The sequence below is a fragment of the Pimephales promelas genome (genome assembly GCF_988280905.1).
Source record: "Pimephales promelas chromosome 3 unlocalized genomic scaffold, fPimPro1.hap1.1 SUPER_3_unloc_1, whole genome shotgun sequence".
Lineage (NCBI taxonomy): Eukaryota > Metazoa > Chordata > Actinopteri > Cypriniformes > Leuciscidae > Pimephales > Pimephales promelas.
The window spans coordinates 120,001-125,000 of NW_028297295.1; the positions used below are offsets into that span (position 1 = coordinate 120,001).

The following is a 5,000-nucleotide window of genomic DNA, read 5'->3' on the forward strand; positions in this document are numbered from 1 at the left end:
CCAAAATTGGGCTATTTGAAGAAAAAAAAAAGAGACTCTTTCAGGCTTTCTGAAGAAACTCAGAGACGATTTCAGGCATTTTGAGGGGGAAAAAAGACAATTTAGGATTTTTGAACCATTTCATTGACTCTTTTTTTTTTTTTTTTTTAAACAATAAAGCTTACAGCACCTGGTATTCCCAGGCGGTCTCCCATCCAAGTACTAACCAGGCCCGACCCTGCTTAGCTTCCGAGATCAGACGAGTTCGGGCGTTCTCAAGGTGGTATGGCCGTAAGCAAAATCTGCTGCCAAAATTGGGCTATTTGAATGGTTAGAACATTAGGGTAGTAAACCATATAAAGCTTACTAGGTCTCCCATCCAACAATAAAGCTTACAGCACCAGGGGCCCATTTCAATAAGGAGGTTCAACCAACTCTGAGTTAAAGCTTGAACTCTGAGTTGACTTACCCTGAGATGGGAAACTCTGAGTTTTCGGTTACAGAACAGCTGAAATTAGTTAGTTCAATCAACTCTGAGTTGACTGACTCAGGGTTAAGCGCGTGCACCACAACTATAAAAAGCCATTATCAATGGAGCGCAGATATTATGAGTCACCATGGCAACAGTGCCAGACAAAAAGAGGTGTTGGGTGTGATTAATTACCAAGTAATCTAAATATTGTAATTTAATTAAAGGGATTACTCTTAATTATTCTGTAATTTAAAATAAAATATGATGCAATTACATTTAATAGGCTACAGCATAAACTATAGACCAATTCAGTATAAAACAATAGTGGATTTAACATACATTTTAAAAGGTATATTTTTTATGTAACCTTCTCCCTCTACACACTTTGACCAATTCAAGAATAATTCATGCAATTGTATATTGTTAATTTGAAAGAATTAAAAGGGCAGTTTCTTGTTTATCCTCCTTGTATTGTTCGAGTGTTTAGGTTGATATAGGATTTAGCAATTAGTAATATGTAGACCAATATTTTCTAGAGATAGTAGCCTAATTATTACATTAATCTAACTACACCGTTGAAGATGTCATTTGTGGTTAATAATTAATTTTAGAGTAATTTACTGTTATATCATCAAGAGGTGAAACTGGAAGAATGTTATTCAACCTAAAGTAGGCTACTATTACTTTGATACATTTTTATTTAAGCAAAAGTAAAAATACCAGTCTAAAAATCTACTCAAGTAAAAAGTAGTTCATTTAAAACATGAGTTAAAGTCGCTGAGTAACTTATTTAACAGTGGGGGTGGGGGACTCCCCCATGTGGGGAGAGTTTCACAGTATGAGAACAGTCTCAGAAAATATTGCGGTTTATGGTATTAAAAAATTATTAAATATATAAACTGCATTGTTATATTACGGTTATCATCAGTTAAAATGACAGTTAGATAAATTAAACATTTGTTCAATAAAACATATCTAATCAACTAACTTCAATAATTGATTATAAGATTAACATATGATCAAAAACGGTGGTAATCAAGTAAAAAAAAAGTTTACCAAACGTTTTAAATCCTTTTATTTTTTAGCAAAGTGCTGCAAAACAGATTTAGTCAATTAGTCATGGACAAACAATATATATTCTTTAAAGAATGTGTAAATACATTTTTATTATTGTTAGTGTTTAAACAGCACTTCCTCTTTAAAAAAGGGGAGGGGACCGCAAGAAACTCTGGGTTTACTGAAGAAAACCTGCTCCCGACCAGGTTAGGTTCACAGAGTAAGTTACCATGGTAACTGACTCTGAGTATAAGTTACCTCTCTTTCAGAAACGGGCTTGACTTACTCTGCTTTCTCAGGTTTAACTTACCCCCCTTTCTGAAACGCAAAACCCAGAGTTTCCCTCATTTCAAAGTTAACATACTCAGAGTTTTCACTTAACCTCCTTTCTGAAACAGGCCCCTGGTATTCCCAGGCGGTCTCCCATCCAAGTACTAACCAGGCCCGACCCTGCTTAGCTTCCGAGATCAGACGAGTTCGGGCGTTCTCAAGGTGGTATGGCCGTAAGCAAAATCTGCTGCCAAAATTGGGCTATTTGAATGGTTAGAACATTAGGGTAGTAAACCATATAAAGCTTACTAGGTCTCCCATCCAACAATAAAGCTTACAGCACCTGGTATTCCCAGGCGGTCTCCCATCCAAGTACTAACCAGGCCCGACCCTGCTTAGCTTCCGAGATCAGACGAGTTCGGGCGTTCTCAAGGTGGTATGGCCGTAAGCAAAATCTGCTGCCAAAATTGGGCTATTTGAATGGTTAGAACATTAGGGTAGTAAACCATATAAAGCTTACTAGGTCTCCCATCCAACAATAAAGCTTACAGCACCTGGTATTCCCAGGCGGTCTCCCATCCAAGTACTAACCAGGCCCGACCCTGCTTAGCTTCCGAGATCAGACGAGTTCGGGCGTTCTCAAGGTGGTATGGCCGTAAGCGAAATCTGCTGCCAAAATTGGGCTATTTGAAGAAAAAAAAAAGAGACTCTTTCAGGCTTTCTGAAGAAACTCAGAGACGATTTCAGGCATTTTGAGGGGGAAAAAAGACAATTTAGGATTTTTGAACCATTTCATTGACTCTTTTTTTTTTTTTTTTTAAACAATAAAGCTTACAGCACCTGGTATTCCCAGGCGGTCTCCCATCCAAGTACTAACCAGGCCCGACCCTGCTTAGCTTCCGAGATCAGACGAGTTCGGGCGTTCTCAAGGTGGTATGGCCGTAAGCAAAATCTGCTGCCAAAATTGGGCTATTTGAATGGTTAGAACATTAGGGTAGTAAACCATATAAAGCTTACTAGGTCTCCCATCCAACAATAAAGCTTACAGCACCTGGTATTCCCAGGCGGTCTCCCATCCAAGTACTAACCAGGCCCGACCCTGCTTAGCTTCCGAGATTAGACGAGTTCGGGCGTTCTCAAGGTGGTATGGCCGTAAGCAAAATCTGCTGCCAAAATTGGGCTATTTGAATGGTTAGAACATTAGGGTAGTAAACCATATAAAGCTTACTAGGTCTCCCATCCAACAATAAAGCTTACAGCACCTGGTATTCCCAGGCGGTCTCCCATCCAAGTACTAACCAGGCCCGACCCTGCTTAGCTTCCGAGATCAGACGAGTTCGGGCGTTCTCAAGGTGGTATGGCCGTAAGCAAAATCTGCTGCCAAAATTGGGCTATTTGAATGGTTAGAACATTAGGGTAGTAAACCATATAAAGCTTACTAGGTCTCCCATCCAACAATAAAGCTTACAGCACCTGGTATTCCCAGGCGGTCTCCCATCCAAGTACTAACCAGGCCCGACCCTGCTTAGCTTCCGAGATCAGACGAGTTCGGGCGTTCTCAAGGTGGTATGGCCGTAAGCGAAATCTGCTGCCAAAATTGGGCTATTTGAAGAAAAAAAAAAGAGACTCTTTCAGGCTTTCTGAAGAAACTCAGAGACGATTTCAGGCATTTTGAGGGGGAAAAAAGACAATTTAGGATTTTTGAACCATTTCATTGACTCTTTTTTTTTTTTTTTTTTTTAAACAATAAAGCTTACAGCACCTGGTATTCCCAGGCGGTCTCCCATCCAAGTACTAACCAGGCCCGACCCTGCTTAGCTTCCGAGATCAGACGAGTTCGGGCGTTCTCAAGGTGGTATGGCCGTAAGCAAAATCTGCTGCCAAAATTGGGCTATTTGAATGGTTAGAACATTAGGGTAGTAAACCATATAAAGCTTACTAGGTCTCCCATCCAACAATAAAGCTTACAGCACCTGGTATTCCCAGGCGGTCTCCCATCCAAGTACTAACCAGGCCCGACCCTGCTTAGCTTCCGAGATCAGACGAGTTCGGGCGTTCTCAAGGTGGTATGGCCGTAAGCAAAATCTGCTGCCAAAATTGGGCTATTTGAATGGTTAGAACATTAGAGTAGTAAACCATATAAAGCTTACTAGGTCTCCCATCCAACAATAAAGCTTACAGCACCTGGTATTCCCAGGCGGTCTCCCATCCAAGTACTAACCAGGCCCGACCCTGCTTAGCTTCCGAGATCAGACGAGTTCGGGCGTTCTCAAGGTGGTATGGCCGTAAGCGAAATCTGCTGCCAAAATTGGGCTATTTGAATGGTTAGAACATTAGGGTAGTAAACCATATAAAGCTTACTAGGTCTCCCATCCAACAATAAAGCTTACAGCACCTGGTATTCCCAGGCGGTCTCCCATCCAAGTACTAACCAGGCCCGACCCTGCTTAGCTTCCGAGATCAGACGAGTTCGGGCGTTCTCAAGGTGGTATGGCCGTAAGCAAAATCTGCTGCCAAAATTGGGCTTTTTGAATGGTTAGAACATTAGGGTAGTAAACCATATAAAGCTTACTAGGTCTCCCATCCAACAATAAAGCTTACAGCACCTGGTATTCCCAGGCGGTCTCCCATCCAAGTACTAACCAGGCCCGACCCTGCTTGGCTTCCGAGATCAGACGAGTTCGGGCGTTCTCAAGGTGGTATGGCCGTAAGCAAAATCTGCTGCCAAAATTGGGCTTTTTGAATGGTTAGAACATTAGGGTAGTAAACCATATAAAGCTTACTAGGTCTCCCATCCAACAATAAAGCTTACAGCACCTGGTATTCCCAGGCGGTCTCCCATCCAAGTACTAACCAGGCCCGACCCTGCTTAGCTTCCGAGATCAGACGAGTTCGGGCGTTCTCAAGGTGGTATGGCCGTAAGCGAAATCTGCTGCCAAAATTGGGCTATTTGAAGAAAAAAAAAAGAGACTCTTTCAGGCTTTCTGAAGAAACTCAGAGACGATTTCAGGCATTTTGAGGGGGAAAAAAGACAATTTAGGATTTTTGAACCATTTCATTGACTCTTTTTTTTTTTTTTTTTAAACAATAAAGCTTACAGCACCTGGTATTCCCAGGCGGTCTCCCATCCAAGTACTAACCAGGCCCGACCCTGCTTAGCTTCCGAGATCAGACGAGTTCGGGCGTTCTCAAGGTGGTATGGCCGTAAGCAAAATCTGCTGCC

General features: G+C 41.8%; 14 non-coding genes and 1 pseudogene across 14 annotated transcripts; all 15 read right to left on the minus strand.

Annotated features, from left to right (window-relative positions):
* Positions 1–157: 157 nt before the first annotated feature.
* LOC148962540 (5S ribosomal RNA) lies at positions 158–276 on the minus strand. Its single transcript, XR_016150801.1, has one exon. It is a non-coding gene; the product is annotated as a 5S ribosomal RNA (ribosomal RNA).
* A 1,624-nt stretch (positions 277–1,900) lies between these two features.
* On the minus strand, positions 1,901–2,016 carry LOC148962541 (5S ribosomal RNA; annotated as a pseudogene).
* Positions 2,017–2,108: 92 nt separating this feature from the next.
* On the minus strand, positions 2,109–2,227 carry LOC148962542 (5S ribosomal RNA). Its single transcript, XR_016150802.1, has one exon. It is a non-coding gene; the product is annotated as a 5S ribosomal RNA (ribosomal RNA).
* Positions 2,228–2,319: 92 nt separating this feature from the next.
* On the minus strand, positions 2,320–2,438 carry LOC148962543 (5S ribosomal RNA). The gene has a single exon (XR_016150803.1). It is a non-coding gene; the product is annotated as a 5S ribosomal RNA (ribosomal RNA).
* A 167-nt stretch (positions 2,439–2,605) lies between these two features.
* Positions 2,606–2,724, minus strand: LOC148962544 (5S ribosomal RNA). Its single transcript, XR_016150804.1, has one exon. It is a non-coding gene; the product is annotated as a 5S ribosomal RNA (ribosomal RNA).
* Positions 2,725–2,816: 92 nt separating this feature from the next.
* LOC148962545 (5S ribosomal RNA) lies at positions 2,817–2,935 on the minus strand. Its single transcript, XR_016153428.1, has one exon. It is a non-coding gene; the product is annotated as a 5S ribosomal RNA (ribosomal RNA).
* A 92-nt stretch (positions 2,936–3,027) lies between these two features.
* Positions 3,028–3,146, minus strand: LOC148962546 (5S ribosomal RNA). Its single transcript, XR_016150805.1, has one exon. It is a non-coding gene; the product is annotated as a 5S ribosomal RNA (ribosomal RNA).
* A 92-nt stretch (positions 3,147–3,238) lies between these two features.
* Positions 3,239–3,357, minus strand: LOC148962547 (5S ribosomal RNA). Its single transcript, XR_016150806.1, has one exon. It is a non-coding gene; the product is annotated as a 5S ribosomal RNA (ribosomal RNA).
* A 170-nt stretch (positions 3,358–3,527) lies between these two features.
* On the minus strand, positions 3,528–3,646 carry LOC148962548 (5S ribosomal RNA). The gene has a single exon (XR_016150807.1). It is a non-coding gene; the product is annotated as a 5S ribosomal RNA (ribosomal RNA).
* Positions 3,647–3,738: 92 nt separating this feature from the next.
* LOC148962549 (5S ribosomal RNA) lies at positions 3,739–3,857 on the minus strand. The gene has a single exon (XR_016150808.1). It is a non-coding gene; the product is annotated as a 5S ribosomal RNA (ribosomal RNA).
* Positions 3,858–3,949: 92 nt separating this feature from the next.
* Positions 3,950–4,068, minus strand: LOC148962550 (5S ribosomal RNA). Its single transcript, XR_016150810.1, has one exon. It is a non-coding gene; the product is annotated as a 5S ribosomal RNA (ribosomal RNA).
* A 92-nt stretch (positions 4,069–4,160) lies between these two features.
* On the minus strand, positions 4,161–4,279 carry LOC148962551 (5S ribosomal RNA). The gene has a single exon (XR_016150811.1). It is a non-coding gene; the product is annotated as a 5S ribosomal RNA (ribosomal RNA).
* Positions 4,280–4,371: 92 nt separating this feature from the next.
* On the minus strand, positions 4,372–4,490 carry LOC148962552 (5S ribosomal RNA). Its single transcript, XR_016153212.1, has one exon. It is a non-coding gene; the product is annotated as a 5S ribosomal RNA (ribosomal RNA).
* Positions 4,491–4,582: 92 nt separating this feature from the next.
* LOC148962553 (5S ribosomal RNA) lies at positions 4,583–4,701 on the minus strand. The gene has a single exon (XR_016150812.1). It is a non-coding gene; the product is annotated as a 5S ribosomal RNA (ribosomal RNA).
* Positions 4,702–4,868: 167 nt separating this feature from the next.
* Positions 4,869–4,987, minus strand: LOC148962554 (5S ribosomal RNA). The gene has a single exon (XR_016150813.1). It is a non-coding gene; the product is annotated as a 5S ribosomal RNA (ribosomal RNA).
* Positions 4,988–5,000: the final 13 nt, after the last annotated feature.